A 19427-nucleotide genomic window follows, 5' to 3' on the forward strand; every position below is an offset into this window, starting at 1 on the left:
TTTTGCAGGTGAGGAATTTTCTGTCTGAAAAAGTAAACCTGTCAATTTAAATCAGTGTGCCTAAAGGTAGGCAAAGAGGCCTTTGACTTACAAGAGCAGTTGCAAAATCAGATCTTAACCTCTGAAACCAGTAAATCAGCACGCACCTCCCATGTATTCTTGGTAAATGAGGAGCTATGCAACAGTAGGGTTTCACACTTTATTTTAGAGAAAGGCTCCAGGCTGAAGCAACAGGTCCTCCTGATAAATGAAAACGTTACGATTGCAGTGGATTTACATAGAACGTCACATTTTAAACAATGATTGATACAGAGTATGTCATGCAAATCACTTGTGTACGCCAAGTTACTACTTAGATCAGTCCCTATCTGTGCAGCGTTTACATTTTATATTCAAACTGTAGCTAGAAACATTTTCTAAGAAAATCTAGAAATGGAACTGGTAAGCCACAAGTCTTAGCTTGTAGGATTTGGTCTACAAGAGACCTAGCTTTTCCAGCCAGCATATCTACCATAGGGATGTACTAAATCTGAAAAATATGCATTGTTTTCACCTAGAAAGCATTCTAGTTGCTGCTCAGTTGGCAGAGGTTCAGTTTTGTACCAGTTTAAAGCGGTTCAAAATGTTTCAGTAACGTAGAGCTTATTTTGTCAGAATAGCGTCAATTTTAAGCCAGTCCGGCTGAGCCGAAGTTTCCTGTACATTTCTCTGCCTGCACTGCACTGGCACCGCGGCTGATGGAAGTGGCCACACAGCTCAGCTGCTGAGCGGAGCCGGCACGGCAAAAAGAAGGGAAAGAGAGCGGCGGGAGCAGCCGGCTCGGCCCGGCTCGGCTCGGCTGGGCTGGGCTCTTCTCAGCTCTGGCGGCCGCTGTGGCGCCGGTCGGGCACCCGGCCGCTGTCCTCCTGCCTGCCGGGCAGCGGAGGGGTGGGACTCCCCGTCGGGGCGGGGCTGGGCGACGTCCCCAGTATGGGGCGGACGGACCCAGCCCCGCCGACGCCGCCACCGCCGCCACCGCCGCCACGGCCACCACCGCCTGGCCCGGCAGGACCGGGGCGGGGCGGGGCGGGGCGGGAGAGCGCTGAGGCGGGGCGGCGCTGCGCCTGCCCCCGCAGCACCGGTTGCCGCGGGCCGGAGGTGCCCGGTGGGGCTGGGTCGGAGCGTGAGGTGGAGGGAGAAGGGCGAGGCGAGGGGAAGCGAGGGATCCCTCGGAGCCGTGCTCTGCCCTCGCCTGCCGCGTCAGGGTCGGGTTGGTTTGGCTGTGTTTGGGCTCTTGCCGCTCCCGACAGCGGACGTGCTGCGTGCCGCGCCGGTCCGTGAGAGCAGCGGTGCCAAAATGCTTTTAGGGACCAAAACGCCTCGGAAAGGCAGAGCGGAGGGTGAGCGGGTAGGTGCCTCAGGCTCAGCGCTGGTGACGGAAGGCCGGGCAGTTCCATTTGGAACTGGTACTATGACGTTAACCGACTTTGAGAGCTTATCTTGCGACCCGGGAGAAGCAGACCCTCAGACCCCGGTGAAACACTGGGCAGACGTGCCTTGGGAGAGCAGAGAAACCCCTGGACGGACGGAGACCACGGTCACGACCCCGGAGCTGACAAACTCGGAGCCCTTCGCTTCCAGGTAAGGTTAAAGTGATAATTGACTGCGGGTTTCCTGGGTTGGCAGATGGATTATTTTTTATGAAAGCAAACAAGTGTGGCCTCTGGGGGTGTGGGGGGGTGTGTGTGTGTGTGTGTGTGTCCGTTCGGGATGTTCCTTATTTCGAATTTGTGTGTGTGTGTTTGGTTTTTGGTTTTTTTTCGGGGGTTTGGTTTTACTTTTCTGTAGTTGGTTTGGTTTGGGCTTTTTTGTCTTCCTGTAGTGTTGCTTTGTGGAAATATAGTTTGCAATTTAGAGACATAGAAGTGCCTTCATGTCTTCATGTCCACCTGTAGTAGTTTCCTGTTGCTCCTTATTTCTACTTAGGCATTTTTGTGTATGTTGTTGTTTTACAGTCACTGCTGCAAATGTTTGTTTTGTCATGAGACAAATGCGTAATCGCTGCTCCCCACTTAAACACAGTTTTGTGAGTGGGGTTTTTAGTTTGGTTGTTGTCGTTTGGGGTTTTTTTAATATTTGTTACCAGCTATTTAGTCCTTCAAGTTATTTCTTTGCGACTGAGTGACAGGATCTCCTTCTGGAATGCTTTGTGATATTTTTAAGTCAACCAGAACTTTTATCTTTGATACAGATATGAACGATGACTATAAAGAGGAGAATACCTTCAATATTTAAAAAGCTGTCATTCAGGTGGGCCAACAAATGGCGTGCCAAGAAAGTGACAGCATGCACCGCAAACTTTGGCTGGGTACAACCTGCAGAAGAGCCAAAGAAGGGACCAGGAGGTTCTATTTATTGTAGAAACACGGAAAAACCCAAGCCTTTTGGCCAGGGAGAGCTAAGTAAGTGTGCCTTCTGTCCTTCCCCCCTTTTCTTCAGAACAAAAACCCCAAAAGTTAGAAAACACAGTTCTCATTTGTTGCACTGATATAAAACAGGGTTGTGATGAATAAAGCCTTCAGCACTAGGCTGCAATTTTGTGAGTCCCCTAAGGCAACTGAAGGGACTGGTGCTGGAAAATGATGGTTCAAAGCAGTGTGTTGACCTGCAAATTCAAGTGGCAGTGTTTCAGCTGTTCCATCATGTGTTTTTGGGTTGTGGAGTAGACCTGGTTCTTCTGGGCGCTCCTGCAGAATGCTACCTTTTAAACAGCCTTTTCAAACAGAAACCGTAAATATTTTTGGAAATCTAATTTTCTTGCAGTTGTTAACGATGGAATTGCCCCACCACGTGAAATTCTTTTTCCACCTGAGAAAATCTGCATGGATTGGCAACAGCCACTGAATGTTGGAGTTGGACTGCAGAATCTGGGCAATACGTGTTACCTTAATGCTACTCTGCAGTGTTTGACGTACACACCTCCTCTGGCCAATTACATGCTGTCTCTTGAACACAGCAAGTCATGTGAGTACTTTCTAGTATTATTATAAATATGTTGGGCAGCTGCAAAGGTGGAAGAACAACAGGGATTCTGTGGAGAAAACTCGTGGCTTTCCAGTTTTACCTGTAGAAGCCAGCTTTGAACGCAATCTTCGCGGTCTTTTCCAGCCTAAGTGATTCTGTGATTCCATGGTTATTTAGCAGGGAGCTCAGAATGGCATATAAAGTTCATTTGTTCATTTAATGCACAATGGTAAACTTGCAAGTAAAGACCATTTCTTGCTTTGTGTGAATAAAGAAGTATGTTGCAAAGGAAGGCATTTGATGAACATTTGGGATTTGGGTTTCCTGCTGGTAGAAAGGAGGTAAAATTTAGGATGTTGGCATCATAGCTTCTTTGTGTCTGCAGCCTAGATACCGTAGTGTATTAATATTGCAATAAATGACACGTTCACTCTTGACCCATTAAAAAGGCCCACACCCTAGAAAGCACTACGAGCCAATTTCTGCTGTCCTGAAATGGAAATCTGTGTGGGGCAGTATTAAAATGTAGACTGGTTTTATTCTAGTTAAAAGTTCGTATTTTTTGAACGTTGGAATTTGTATTCTTTGCACTTCTATGCTTGAATTGATTTAGGCGTAAGAGCCTCTTTTCGTATCCTTCTAGGTCTATTTTGACAAAGGTACATGCATGCTTTTTGGTTTGGCATCTTAGTGTTTATTCCTAGAAATGTAAGTGTGTTTTTTTAACATAGATAAAAATGTTTCCAGTTAAGAACCCTGTTGCAAAAGGGAGGGCAGAAATAATTTAATCTTTCCTTTCTCCCGGAGGTTTCTTAGCTCTGTGTCACGTAGCTCACCTCACAGCAGTATGCTGAAAATAACAGGCATTCTCTCTTAGTGCTGTGTCATCAATGTCAGTAGTGTTTTGTCATATATTCGGCAGCCTGTGGAGTTCACATTCGTGTCAGCCTGCAAAAAAAAGAAAAAGTCATTGCAATAGTGACTTAGATTGCTCATCAGAAAATGCATTTTAATGCAAACTCAGTCATCATTTAAATTCTGTACAGGATTGCGTCTTAAAATGCCACAAAACTGTCGGGATATTGACGCCTTAGGAGAAGAGGATGCACATGAAGAATGCACATTGTACCTTTAGCTTAAAGAGTATTAATTCATAAGGCTGGTTTTTGGTTTTTTTGTAGCAATGCATATTTGGCTAGACTGTTGCTTCTTTCACTCTTCAGGTCATGAAAAAGGCTTCTGTATGATGTGTACATTGGAAGCTCACATTAACCAAGTCCTGTGTTGCTCTAATAACGCTATCAAACCTACATCTGTTATCCATGGCCTTAAAAGTAAGTAATTTCAGATGGTTTTATTTTGATATATTTGGTAACTTTTCAAAGAACTATTTGATGCATAGAAATGATTTTGATGCTTGGAAGGAAGATATTAGAAATACAAGTTTTCTTTCAATTTCTACGAGATAAATATGACCACCTTCTTATTTATTAGGAATAGGAAAGCATTTCCGTTACGGCAGTCAAGAGGATGCACATGAATTCTTGTCCTTCACTGTTGATGCTTTGCAGAAAACTTGCTTGAATGGAAGCACCAAGTAAGCATAAACAAATTATTTAACTTTTGATTGTTCTCTAGCCCCTTTTACTCCTTTCTTTACTATACTGCATTAAAATCCGTGTCCTTGGTAAAAACTGTTTGAAGAGTTAAATCTGAGCCTCGCATCATCTGAGGTCTGATTTATCATTTCTTTCCAGGTTGGACATATCTTCTCAAGCCACCACACTTATTTATCAAATATTTGGAGGATACCTAAGATCCCAAGGTACTTGTTAAAAATCTTCCTCTCCTTTGAACTGGTCTGTGTCTGTTTGTCTGTAGTAAAGGACTTTGACTAAAGTAATACGTGTGAAGACTTTAAATTTGTCCAGTCAGTGTTAAGCATTTGTATTTTGATTCCAGTGAAATGCTTGAACTGCCAAGCCGTTTCTGATACGTACGAACCATTCCTCGATATTACTTTGGATATAGAGGTAAGGTGTTTTGTGAATATGGGTTGAGCTGTATGGGGACCTGTAGAGCCTTCCAAAGAAAGGCATTTTACTGAAAAAGATACACTGCTAAAAGGAAAGAGCTTGATGCTGGATGGGAGCGGCAATCCTTTGGTCTTGTGTGGAAGGCATCTAGATGCTCTCCATGTTTGCAGTGGGTTTAAGCTGTAAAAACAGTAATTATGTCTACACAAACACCTATACTCTCACACTTCTCCATTATTCTGCTTCAGCATACGTCTGTCCTTAGGCTGATGGGTTTGACTGTTCTCATTCTTGATGCCATAGCATAGCACAGGAGCTGTCTGTGGCACTGCAAACTTTATTGTTTTGTTTCAGAGTAGAATCGTTTCCACAGGAGGTAAATGCTCAGCGTACTCTGAGGTTTCTGCCTCCTTCACAGTGGTTGCCGGTTGGCAGTAGGTTGCTTGAGGATGAACTAGCAAGGTTCTCTCGCAAACTACCAGGAAGTGTTTGAAGTTTTGCTTTTCCAGTGACTTAGTGCTCTACTTTCTTATTCATCCAGGCCGTTACGTCTGTCACCGAGGCTCTAGAACAATTTGTGAAACCTGAACAACTGGGCGGAGAAAACAGCTATAAGTGTAGCAAGTAAGATTCTTACTAATTCCATCTGAACACAAGAGAACGCGTTTCATGTATCACATGAATATCTGGAAATAGAAGAATTCTGGCCATTAGCTCATATTAGACTTTTATTCCTTACTGCTGCTTCTACTGGTGTTTATTAGCCTTCGTAAGAGTGAGGTTGCACACAGAAATATTTGTCTGGCCAGAAGTTACAGGGGATGTCTGCTAAGTAGTGGTGAGCTGAAGCATGGAGCTAAGGACAAGGATTTGGGGTGGGAGGCAACAATCAGCTTGCTGAAGGTCCTAGTGTTCCCTGTGGAACAAAGTGGGATTGGGTCTCAGTGCGTGTGAACGGTGGTCGTTAACGTGAGCAGCCTCTAATGGCTCACTAAAAAATGTCTTGCAGGGTTCTCATGCTGAATTGTTGGGAAGCCTTTCCTTTTTGTCATTAGGATAGATGCTCAGATGTTTGCTTGGCTATCGAAAGATAATGTTCTAAATCCTTTGTTTTGTAGAGCTGTCCGCTTACATCCTGTTACCTTCTGTCTGTTAACAAGCCTGAAGTGCAGCGTATGGGTTCATAAGCCTGTGCGAGAGATGAACACTTGTTTGAGTTTTGGGAGGGGGAAGAATTTGCCGTTAACCGTTTGTCCGTGCTGGTTTTTAAGGTGCGAAAACATGGTTTCTGCCTCCAAGAGGTACACAATACATCGCTCCTCCAAAGTTCTCGTCATATCGCTGAAAAGATTTGCAGATTTTACTGGTGGCAAGATCAACAAGGTATATTTGCAGCCGTAAAGCAGCTTTATCTTCTTGGAATGGGAGATTTCCCCAAGAAAATATCATTTTAAACAGGGGAAGTTTAGATCGGGTATAAGGAAGAAATTCTTTACTGTTAGGGTGGTGAGGCACTGGAATGGGTTGCCCGGGGAAGCTGTGACTGCTCCATCCCTGGCGGTGTTCAAAGTCGGGTTGGACAGAGCCTTGGGTGGCATGGTTTAGTGGGAGGTGTCCCTGCCCATGGCAGGGGGGCTGGATCTAGATGATCTTAAGGTCCTTTCCAAGCCTAACTATTCTATGATTCTGTGATTCTATGATTTAAAAGTTGTTAATGCTTGCAGGCTGTAACTAGAGACTAATAACAATAGTCTAAGAAAAGTCCATCTAACAACTGTGGCTTACGGTAACCATAGGGGTATACCTCACTCTTAGAGCTAATTCTGCAGAAAAGAGTTCTCTGCAGCTTAAATGACTAAATGTTGTTTCTGAGAAGAGGTATTTTTCAATGAATCAAGAATATATTTGTGTGATCCTAGCCTGTGTTTTCAGAAGGGTTTTTCTCAGGCTGTTCCACCAAGTGATTCCGGGTAATTTTTGAATCTTCCTGTTTTGTGTTTAGGATGTAAAATACCCTGAATATTTGGATCTTCGAGCCTATATGTCCCAATCGATGGGAGAACCACTCATCTATTCTTTATATGCAGTTCTTGTTCATTTGGGGTTTGGCTGCAGTGCAGGACACTATATCTGCTTCATAAAGGTGGGTACCAGCTTGATTTCTCCCAGGGTGAAATAAACAAAGAAAATCAATGTTACTGGTAACCACCGTTTTGATGGGGAAAAGTTGGATGGTGTGTTCCATTTGATTTGGTTTGGATGGTTTGTGCTGAAGAGTTCTACCTGTGACGGCATTTGAGCAACATGCATTTTGTCTAAAGATGTCACTGTCTTTTATTTGCAGGCGGGCAATGGATTTTGGTATCGAATGAATGATGCCGTAGTGGAGCCTTCTGATATCCAAACGGTTCTCAATCAGCAAGCTTATTTACTTTTTTATGTCAGGTAATACCAACTCCTGAACCTGTTCAGAATATATTTACTTTCCTGTTACTGATACTTGTCTTTTTTTCAGGTGTTGTTATTTCTGTGCTAGGAAAAGATTACAATTTCTGGAATTTGGTTCTGTCTAACCTGAACTTGCCCACAGCGTTTACTGCCTTTCATTGCTTGGCGTTAAACTGGTGCGCTTGTGTACATTGCTGTCTATCTGGTCTTTGTAGCTGGCTAATGTAGAAGAGGAGAAATTACGCCATAGATGATGTAAGGGTGAGCTGTCGCTCTGGCAAGGATAGTCATTGTAGGGAGACCATTGTCTGTTTTTTAGTTTGTAGTCTTGGTTGAGCCTTTTGTACATGTCTTGTGTGTCACATCATCTGTTCTTTTCAAATTTTAGAAGGGGGTTTAATCCAAGACCAGGCTGAAAGAAAAACTCTAAACTGAGATCACTGCTTTTTTCCCAAGGCGCTATGATTTGACACTTGGAGAACGTGGTTTTTACTTACCAGCACCGTCTGACCCCTGCTCATTCCTTGGTCAGTGGGGGCCTAATAGTAAGCAGGACGGATTTATGGGACCGCAACTTCCTCCTCATATGATTAAGGTAATTTGCAGGGAGCAGATAATGGCACCAAATTGATAATGTTGTTTTCTTTTGACTGGGGGTGGGGGGTGTGTTGTTGTTTTGTAGCGTCTGAGTTTTATTTTCCCTCCCACACTGCAGCTTTCTTCACAACCGTCAGCAACAGCCAGAATTATTCCAACAGTGGCTAATCCTAAATTGTGCAGCCATGCTACTTCATTATACTTCCAACTCAAAGTGCTTTCTAAAGCACTGGGAGCTACGCTTTTCAGACGCTTGAAGGAGCCTATTAATTCCTGATGATGATGATGATGATAAGAACAATAGTAGTAGTAATAATTCAATATCACTCCGCCAGTGTTCATTTAGCTGAGTCAGTGAAAACGATTTTTCTTGGTCCTGCGTACCAGAGCAATTATTGCAGTGTTTTCGGGGAATGTTTAAAGGGGAAAGTAAATACATTTGGGAAGAGCTTTAGTCAATGTTAAGTTGTTTGTGTGGGTTTCAAAACTGACGCTCATTTGATACCAATATGCAGTAAACCAAAAGCAGCAGGAATTAAACACACTTGTTGGACTTAGGTCGATATTGGAAGTGGGGTGTTTTTCTTCTTATGTAGTGAGGCAATTTGTAGAAATATTTAGTAGGAGAATTTAATGTTTTCATAAGTGCTGTGTGATTGCACATATTCATCTTGCAATCTTTTCTTTTTAAATACAGAATTCAAGTCATTTAAATGGAAATGGACCCCTAGAAGAGGATACAAATCCTGTTGGTATCTCCATAAAAAGGCTATCTTCAGCTCTACCAACAGCTTGCATTCAAAACTGGGCAATTACCAGGCCTTCAGCTACGGATCCATCGAAAGCCCAGAAGATCACTAACAGTATTCATAACATATTGCCTGAGCGGCAGACCGTGTCACAGGCTGGCCATCTTACCAGTGCTTTGGAGAATGAGGATCTCAGCAAGGCCATTCCTTCCTCCACAATTACAAACTCTTTCAGAGCAGAGTCTACCTCAGATGCCTCCACAGTGGCAGTTGCTGCTGACATTTCCAGACAGGAAGTTCCTGATGAAATGATTGTAGAGCCAGCAGTGAATGTAAGTCCTACACTTGGCTCCGATGCTACGGTTCCTTCCAGTGCAGAGTCTTCAGGAAAATCTGAGGCATTTAAAATGAATTTCAGCATATCTTCCAATGGAATTGTGATTGGGAAGGTGGTCAGCACATTGCAGAATTCCCATTCTCCCTGTGAGAGGGCTGAAAAAGAGAGATCCCATCATGAGCTGCCAAAAAATGATTCACTAAATGGTGCTGTTAGTTTAGATATTGGATCTAAACAAAAAGGGACTGAAACTTGACGATTTTGCTTGCCGGGTCCAGCCTGCTAAACCTTCTGAGATTTTCTTTGCTAAAACAAATGGATTGCTTGAACCAGCGAGTTATGTTTGTTCCATCTAGAACTTCTCACCTATGGTGTCCTTAGTATTCAGGAGCGTTAAAATGTTCCGAATTCATGTGAAATACTGTGAAAACACACAGCACAAATTTCATCGTTAACACTTTGTGCTGTTGTCCCCTTAGAATTTGCAGAGCTGAACTGGCATGTGAGAACATGTCAGCTTCACAAAAGTTCAGCTGAGATAGTACTTGATAAGTTTCATAAATATATTGGGGGTGGGGAAGGGGTGATGTGTGAATTGGCAATAGTGCACGTAAGGCAAAGTGATCTTGCTTAATAACTAATGAGGAAATTTTGAAACAGTTTTCAGCTAAAGGTAGTATATTTTTGTCTCTTAACGTCTGCATTTTAATTGTAGGTACCTGAAGCTGAGTCACCGATTCCTCAAGAAATAATCTTAGAATCCCTGGCCTACAGCCACCTGAACAGGCTGTCAGCGCAAACAAGGTAAACCGGGTATACTCTGATGAAAACAAGATTTCATACAAGTTTATCGTTGTTTTACCCCTTTACTAATTCTATTTAGTAGAAAGCTTTGAACCAGTACAGCAAATTCCACACTGTACATGTAGGGTTGCAGATGTCAGCACCGAGCATGTATTATTCTGGTACTAAACACAGGCAGATGCCTCCTGGAATGCTTCTGTTTCTTCATAGGATGATTTCCCACTTTTTACCATTGGAATTCTTTCTCTGTTCTCTTTTTTTGCATCCTAGGATATGTGCAAGCCAATACAGACCTTCCCATAAGGAAAGAAACAGTCCAAATAATGGCAGAAGCTCAGGAAAATACTCTCGTTATAGATCCCGAAGCAGAGAAAGAACAGAACAAGACAGGAATAGGTATTACCATTCCAAAGGAGAGAGAACCTGGAGCAGGGAAAGATACTATCAAGATGAAGCATGGAGATGGGAAAAACGCAGATATCACGAGGTTTATGACTCTGTTCATGGAACACGAGTTGGTAGAGAGAGGAAGTCCTCTCATTTTGTTGAAGACTTTGACAAATTGAGTCAGTTCTACAAATCACGTAGGGATCATCACTGCCACAGCAGATGGGCTCACACCGCTCACGGCAGAGAGGAAGGAGCCCATCACTTGAGCAGCCACAGAGAGAACTTCCGTCATGGTTCAGTACCTCAGCAGCAGTCGGAAAAACACTCTCGGGAAGGGTACGCACCTCCACCTGCCTCAGCTTGTGCACAATTTGAGAACTCTATCTGGGCAAATGAAAAACCGAGGCTTGGCAAGAGGAAATACCGTGACACAGAAGGAAGCGAAAGCGAAGTGGAAAAGAAACGCCTCAAGATAGATGATAGATATCGAGAGAAGGATTACAAGTAAGCAGGGATTCCAGCATAATCTGCCATTTTTTTCCTAACTCTTTTCTGTGTGTTTCTCATGCCTGCCTTTTCCCCATTGTTTCTAAGTGATTTATATAGCATAATCTGACTACCAGTTGGTCATTAGGCTGGTCATTAGGTTGGTCAAGCCAACGTAGGAAAGATGTTGCTGAATAGCGTTAGAACGCTAGACCTGGAGCACAAAGTTAAGAACCTGTCGTGGTTTAAGCCCAGCCTGCTGAACCCAGGGCAGAGCCAGATCTGCGCACTGTTCTTGATTAGGTTACAACAATTATGTATTTTTAATTCCACATATTCCACAAATAGCCCCTGTCAGGATTTGTGTACAAACCAAGACTTACTGGTCCTTAATCTGAGGGCTTATGTTTGCTGCATCCAAAGTCAGATGTGCAGAAATTACTACAAAATAGGTGACACACAGCAAGTCATCACCTGTGGTAAAAGAAGTAACATTCCATACACGCATCAAACGCTGCATCCGTTTTCCTATTTTTAAGCTGCGTGTTTCCCTCAGCCTTCCGCATTTGCAGTGACTGGGACTGGTTTGGCTTTAGTGAATGGTTTTGCCAGCAGGTGGCCAAATCTGGTTCTTTCTAAACCAGTCAAAAGTATAGGAAGAAATTCAATGTCTTGCACCCCACTACACAGGTCAGGGGCATTAAGATTAGTGCACTATCTGTGTAGGCGTAAGAGATGTTAGCCGATAAACACAGTGCTAGAACCCCACTTTGATCCACTGCTTGCAACACAAGTGGGATATGAGGGCTGTGAAAAGCAATTTGTTAAGTCTGCAGAATTTGAGTATTTCCTCAGGTCCATAGATGTTAACGAACTTCCTGTTGTGGAAGGTCTGTCTTTAAAAATATTAAATGAATGGGTCTCAAGTAGGAATTTTCACCTTAGCATAGATCCAAACTGCAGTCAGTTTGGAAGTGGGGAAGCTGCCTTCTCAAGTCCGTCGGATAATATAGTCACAGAGCAGGTGGAGCTGTGTGCAGGCTTGAGACTTCTCTTTCAGAAACCAAACCACTGAGACAGGGTTTGACATTGAATGTCATGACATGGAGTGACTTTGGCTTCTTTTGTCTTTCAGATGCAAAGCTCACTGATGGAATCCTTCGCTACCTAAACTAAACCTACTGACAAAACCAGCTACGTCTCATCGTCAAACCTGACTCTTTACCATCAAAACTGTGTACAATCAAGGCTGATGGTTTACCCTGAAACCTGGCTGTTTACCATCAAGAATGACTCTACCATCAAAACTGACTGTTTACCATCAAGCCTGGCTTTGCCATCAAACCTGACGCTTTAGCACCAAACCTGTTTTCCATTGAACCTGCCTTTACCATCAGAACTGACTCTCTACCATCAAATGTGACTTTTTACCACCAAACCTGACTGTTTGCACCAAACCTGACTGTTTATCATCGAACCTGGATTTGCCATCAAAAAAGATGAATCTTTGCCTTCAAAAACAACAACTCTTTATCTTCAAACTGGACTTTATCGATGTGGACCATCAAAACTTAGAATTTCTGATTGAAACATTTACCATCAAGACAAAATCCATACGTTTCAATTCCGTTCTCTGAATATACTGTCACTTGCCTGAAGTCTCAGTTGTCTTTGTCTCTCTAAAGTGGCTAGCTCCAGACAAATTCATAGGGTGATTTTAATTTTTATTATTAAATGCTATCAAACTGTGATGCACTTCATATTCACTGGTCCTGCATCAGGAGAGCAGTGATTGGGAACCTCAATGAAATACAGTTCCTCTGACTTATCTGTCTGGTCTGATTAATCGACTTGAGGACAAGAGATCTGAGTTGTTCTTGCCTTATATTTGACTGAAGCTCATGGAAGGGAACGGACAAAATCCCTCTTTAATTCAGGGTGGGAAACCAGCTCTTAATGGAGTAACATTCACAGCAACACAGCTATGAGTGTTCAGCTTTACAAGAACAATCTATTTTGCAGGTGAGGAATTTTCTCTCTGAAAAAGTAAACCTGTCAATTTAAATCAGTGTGCCTAAAGGTAGGCAAAGAGGCCTTTGACTTACAAGAGCAGTTGCAAAATCAGATCTTAACCTCTGAAACCAGTAAATCAGCACGCACCTCCCATGTATTCTTGGTAAATGAGGAGCTATGCAACAGTAGGGTTTCACACTTTATTTTAGAGAAAGGCTCCAGGCTGAAGCAACAGGTCCTCCTGATAAATGAAAACGTTACGATTGCAGTGGATTTACATAGAACGTCACATTTTAAACAATGATTGATACAGAGTATGTCATGCAAATCACTTGTGTACGCCAAGTTACTACTTAGATCAGTCCCTATCTGTGCGGCGTTTACATTTTATATTCAAACTGTAGCTAGAAACATTTTCTAAGAAAATCTAGAAATGGAACTGGTAAGCCACAAGTCTTAGCTTGTAGGATTTGGTCTACAAGAGACCTAGCTTTTCCAGCCAGCATATCTACATAGGGATGTACTAAATCTGAAAAATATGCATTGTTTTCACCTAGAAAGCATTCTAGTTGCTGCTCAGTTGGCAGAGGTTCAGTTTTGTACCAGTTTAAAGCGGTTCAAAATGTTGCAGTAACGTAGAGCTTATTTTGTCAGAATAGCGTCAATTTTAAGCCAGTCCGGCTGAGCCGAAGTTTCCTGTACATTTCTCTGCCTGCACTGCACTGGCACCGCGGCTGATGGAAGTGGCCACACAGCTCAGCTGCTGAGCGGAGCCGGCACGGCAAAAAGAAGGGAAAGAGAGCGGCGGGAGCAGCCGGCTCGGCCCGGCTCGGCTCGGCTCGGCTGGGCTGGGCTCTTCTCAGCTCTGGCGGCCGCTGTGGCGCCGGTCGGGCACCCGGCCGCTGTCCTCCTGCCTGCCGGGCAGCGGAGGGGTGGGACTCCCCGTCGGGGCGGGGCTGGGCGACGTCCCCAGTATGGGGCGGACGGACCCAGCCCCGCCGACGCCGCCACCGCCGCCACGGCCACCACCGCCTGGCCCGGCAGGACCGGGGCGGGGCGGGACGGGGCGGGAGAGCGCTGAGGCGGGGCGGCGCTGCGCCTGCCCCCGCAGCACCGGTTGCCGCGGGCCGGAGGTGCCCGGTGGGGCTGGGTCGGAGCGTGAGGTGGAGGGAGAAGGGCGAGGCGAGGGGAAGCGAGGGATCCCTCGGAGCCGTGCTCTGCCCTCGCCTGCCGCGTCAGGGTCGGGTTGGTTTGGCTGTGTTTGGGCTCTTGCCGCTCCCGACAGCGGACGTGCTGCGTGCCGCGCCGGTCCGTGAGAGCAGCGGTGCCAAAATGCTTTTAGGGACCAAAACGCCTCGGAAAGGCAGAGCGGAGGGTGAGCGGGTAGGTGCCTCAGGCTCAGCGCTGGTGATGGAAGGCCGGGCAGTTCCATTTCGGACTGGACGTTAACCGACTTTGAGAGCTTATCTTGCGACCCGGGAGAAGCAGACCCTCAGACCGCGGTGAAACACTGGGCACGCACCCCTGGGAGGACAGCGAGACCCCTGGGGGGTCACAAACTGCGGCTCCTGTGCGGACACAGAGGGCACCCCTGTGCGGAGAGACGCAGACCCTCAGGCCGCTCTCTGCTCCGTACAACTCGCGGTCCCCGATCTCGGAGGCGCCAGTAGTGGCAGGAAGCCTTGCTGGGCTCCGACAGCGAGGAATGAGAGCTTCGAATGCCTCTCTACTTCGTGTACCTAACTGGCTTCCAGTTAATATCTTCCTTAACTGGAATAACTGCGAGTTTCCCAGCTTGGCAGCTGCATTCTTTTTTATGACAGTAAACGAGTGCGGCGTGTTTGTGTTCGGGATGTTCCTCTTTTTTTTTTTTTTTCACTCGCTTTGGACTTTTTTCTGCCGGTAGCGTTGCTTTGTGGAAATGGAGTTTGCCATTAAGAGACATAAAAGTGCCTTCATGTCTTCATGTCTACCTGTAGTAGTTTTGTATTGCTCCTTATTTCTACTTAGGCATTTTTGTGTATGTTACTGGTTTTTTTACAGTCACTGCTGCAAATGTTTGTTTTGTCATGAGACAAATGCGTAATCGCTACTGCCCACTTAAACGCAGTTTTGTGAGTGGGGTTTTTAGTTTGGTTGTTGTTTGGGGTTTTATAATAATTTTTACCAGTTACTTAGTTCTTCAAGTTATTTCTTTGAGACTGAGTGACAGGATCTCCTTCTGGAATGCTCCGTGATATTCTTAAGTCAACCAGGACTTTTACCTCTGTTCCAGATACGAACAATGACTATAATGAGGAGAATATCTGCAATATTTAAAAACCTGTCATTCAGGCGGGCCAACAAATGTCACGCGAGGAAAACAACACCATCCACCACAAACTTGGGCCAAGTACCTCCTGCAGAAGAGCCAAAGAAGGGACCGGGAGGTTCTGTTTATTGCAGAACCTCTGAAAAACCCAAGCCTTTTGGCCAGGGAGAGCTAAGTAAGTGTGCCTTCTGTCCTTCCCCCCTTCAAAAAAAAACCAAAAAAAACCAAAACGAAAAGTAGAAAACGCAGTTCTCATTTGTTGCGCTGATATAAAACAGGGTTGTGATGAATAAAGCCTTCAGCGCTAGGCTGTAAATTTGTGAGTCGCCTAAGGCAACTGAAGGGACTGGTGCTGGAAAACCTACGGTTTTATCGATTTAAAAATCCACTTGTAACAATCGGTTTTGAGGAGCTTTTTAGAATACACAGACTTACCCAGGTCTTCTGTGTTGTGCAGAGAAAAATACATTTTACCTTTGTGTTTATGGCTTCCATTATTCACAAGTCTCTGAATGCTAACCCTGCTCCCGAGGAGGTCTGGCATCTGTAGGGCTACCTGCTCTGCTAGTTACTCGCATGTTTTTCCATCTTAGTTCTTGTATTTATTAGCATAGAATTACAAATGTAAATTTGTGGTTTAAGTTACAATAAGGAAAAAGGCCAGAGTGGTAGTTTGTCTTGTACTGGAAGAATTGAAACGGATAAATAAACCATAGTTCAAAAGAGTCTGTTGACCTGCAAATTCAAGTGGCAGTGTTTAAGCTGTTCCATCACGGTTTTTTGCGTTGTGGAGTAGACCTGGTGGGTTTGGGTGCTGCTGCAGAGTGCTACCTTTTAAACATCCTTTGTCAAACAGAAACCGTAAATAGTTTTGGAAATCTAATTTTCTTGCAGTTGTTAACGATGGAATTGCCCCACCACAAAGAATTCTTTTTCCACCTGAGAAAATCTGCATGGATTGGCAACAGCCACTGAATGTTGGAGTTGGACTGCAGAATCTGGGCAATACGTGTTACCTTAATGCTACTCTGCAGTGTTTAACTTATGCACCTCCTCCCGCCAATTACGTGCTTTCTCTGGCACACAACAAGTCCCTGACACAGAGCCCGACCCCGGGGCGGACAGAGCAGCAGACCCCGCAGCTGACAAACCCGAACCCCCGTTCGGACAGACGCAACCCCGGGGCCGCTCTGGCTGCTCCGTACTAATCGCGGTCCCGGGGCTCGGGGTCGCCAGCAGTAGCAGGAAGCGGAACTGGGCTCCGACAGCGGGGCAGCGGGAGCTTCGAGTGCCTCTCTACTTCGTGTACCTACCTGGCTTCCAGTTACGGTTAAAGTGATCAAAGAACTGCGAGTTTCCTAGCTTGGCAGCTGGATTCTTTTTTATGAAAGTAAAAAGGTATTACGTGTGTGCCTCTCGGGGACGTAAGGGGTGGATTCTGTTGAAACAGACCTGCTGCCCCCCTGAGGTGACAACCCCAACCTATTGCTGTATTTAACTTGGTTTGCGTGAGGTGCGGGCCTCTCAGGGACTTCAGAGGTGGGTTTCGTTGAAGCAAAACGTGCTGCCTCCCTGAGGCGATCGTCCCGTTCAGAAATGGATAGCAGTGAAGCTGCCCCTGAGGGCAGAGATGTGTTGTGTGGTCTTTTAGAGAAACAGAAGGCTCGCCTCTCTCTGCCAGGGGCAGAATGGGCCGAGAAAAATCGGCATAATTTGCAAAGTGTAACAGATCGAATAAGCGCCCTGCAAAAGGACGCAAAACTGCGGCCCGGAGAGGGTAACTCCGTTGTCTGCGCCGTACTGGGCGCCATCTTGACTGCTGCACCGGAGGCTGGCGCAGAACAACAAACAGCTGAATCTCAGTTCATACAAACTTCACCAGACCTGGTCCGAGCCCTGCAGGACCAGGTAGTTAACTTAAAAGAACCGTTAGACAATGAGAAAAATCAGGCTAACTGCTTGCAATGTGCCCTGAAAGAGCAACTCCTTGCAGAGAAAAGCGCCCCTGCACAGGGCGGAGAAAACAACTGAATATCCCCACAGGGCCCTGGGAGAGGCGGGACTAAGCGTAGAAAAGTGAAACGTTCCTGCCGCTTCTCTCCGCCCCTTGATAAATAGGGAATCTGCTTAGGAAGGCGGAGAGAACCAATTCCCACCGCTTGCCACCAGAGAGGTTCCGTTATCCTGCTCCGGAGTGAGCTAAACTTCAAAAGCAATCGGGTCGTACTCCAAAGGAATCAGAAACAGAATCTGTTTGGAGAGTATCGCTGTCTGGGGGAGGTGGATTTTTACGGAGTGAGAAGGAAGCTGAGGGATATTTGGGGCCAGCAGTATTTTTAACCACCGGCGACCACTGCGCACCCTGGTCCTTAACTCCAAGAGCAGCTTAGTGGGCTGGAGGACTTGACCCTTTGGAGAGGGGAGATCCCCTCGCCATCACAGGGGCAGTCGACCAGTGGGTAGCAAATGTGCAGAAAGCAGCATGTCTGCAAAGGATGTACGATCGGGAACTTAAACAGGAGGCCCCGATGATGATAGCGGTCGATCCCGAAAACACAGGACTTCCCTCATTCGGGCTCTTCCCGACTCCTTGGAAGCCATGGGGATCCAGTTACAGGGAAAGATAAGAGCAACATCCCAAAGTGAAAGGGCCGTTGCTGCCCTGGAAGGACTGCGTTCACCTGATCGAAAGACAGAGAAGAAAGTATTTGCCCAGGAGCTAGAAATAGTCCTGAGAAGAGGCAAGGGTTGTGGACATTGGGGTGATGACAGGCTATTCCTAAAGATTGAATGGATGGATTACCCAGTGATAAATTGGAAAAGCTGGTGCTAGAGTGGCCTGAAAGAAACCCCATGGGCCCTAAAGAAAAGGAAAAATGTGGAAGGCCCCAGTGTCCCCAGCACAAACCAGCTCCACCCCATGAGTGTGAGCAGAAGGGTGGAGGGTGAAAATATATTCGACAGCTCACTGAAGACAGTTAAGGCAAATAACTTGTTTTGTGGGACCTGATCTGGTGCCACATTTTTCACTTGCTTCGTATGTTTTGTACAACCTCATAGAGAACTCAACTCATAATGCTTTTGCCCATTGTCCTGCAGGATTTCAGAGGATTGCACAATTTTGTTAGATGGTTTCTCCCTTGGTTGGGAGTGAGTGAGTTAGGAAAAACTCTCAGTTGCCTGGTTTTGTCTCTCTAAAGTGGCCAGCTGAAGACAAATTCATAGGGTGATTTTAATTTTTATTATTAAATGCTATCAGACTGTGACACACTTCTTCTTCACTGGTCCTGCATCAGGAGACCAGTGAGTGGAGAACCTGTAGGAAACACAGGGCATCTGAATAATCTTTCTGATTTATCTAAGCTGTGTTGTTCGGAGATTTTAATGCTAAGAAATACTACATTTCCTGCTACAATCGCCTTAGTTACACATTACTCTCAAATAGTTATTCCTGCTGGGTAGAAGAACTTCAACTAAATACAGCAAATTAACTCCCAAGGCATTTCCTTCCTGCTTCTAGGCAGGCATCCTCACCTGGTTGAATAAATAGATTTTCAGAAGGGAAGAACTGATACAAAAGTGCTTCACGGCTTATTAGTGCTTTTGTAATCTCACATTTCTCCAGAAATACTTTATTGGCTGCTTTTCACAGCCTTGCACTCATTGGTACCACTGATCTGGCTTATTTGCATTACAACTGTACTTGTACAGAGCTCAAACTGATGCATGCATTGCTGAAGAACAAAACCTGAAGTTGCGGACCAGAAGACTCGAAACAGGTGATGTGAGCAGCTCTGAGATCACGCTGCTCTGCAAACGCAGGGCGTACGACTCAAAATCCTTTCTAGAAAGAGTTTAAATGTGTTCCATTAAGCAAAGGTATCTCCCCACGGACACTTGTTCGAGGATTGTACCTCCTTTGGTTGAGTTTCAGTCCCTTGAAAGTACTTGTATCTGAACAGTCATCCAAGCAGACCACAATTGCACACACTCTGGGGAAAATCTAAGGTGTAGAAAAGTTTACTTTGTTCTTTTCCTCTCAGCCTTTATCGCAAACATGCAATAAAGCAGAACACTGGCAGCATGACACCTCATGCAAAACAAGGCACATCAGCAAGGCTGGAACAAGCAAACGGCCTCTCCTTGACAGTCAAAAGGGGATTTGAAACACATCACCTTGGTCAGTCTGTGGCTTTGCCAGGACGGCACGTTTCCCTGTGCTGTATCCCGAGCTGCTCTGCAACTCCAACAAG

General features: G+C 45.3%; 1 pseudogene across 1 annotated transcript; it reads left to right on the plus strand.

Moving 5' to 3' along the window:
* Positions 1–1450: 1450 nt before the first annotated feature.
* On the plus strand, positions 1451–10872 carry LOC308222345 (ubiquitin carboxyl-terminal hydrolase 42-like; annotated as a pseudogene). Its single transcript has 16 exons — positions 1451–1620; positions 1666–1718; positions 2803–3003; positions 4227–4337; positions 4498–4600; positions 4761–4828; positions 4966–5036; positions 5581–5663; positions 6311–6422; positions 7042–7182; positions 7384–7484; positions 7944–8082; positions 8782–9506; positions 9650–9780; positions 9886–9974; positions 10245–10872. The product of its transcript is annotated as a ubiquitin carboxyl-terminal hydrolase 42-like (transcript).
* The last annotated feature ends 8555 nt before the right edge of the window (positions 10873–19427 follow it).

This window comes from Psittacula echo, assembly GCF_963264785.1.
Source record: "Psittacula echo genome assembly, chromosome: 5".
NCBI lineage: Eukaryota > Metazoa > Chordata > Aves > Psittaciformes > Psittacidae > Psittacula > Psittacula echo.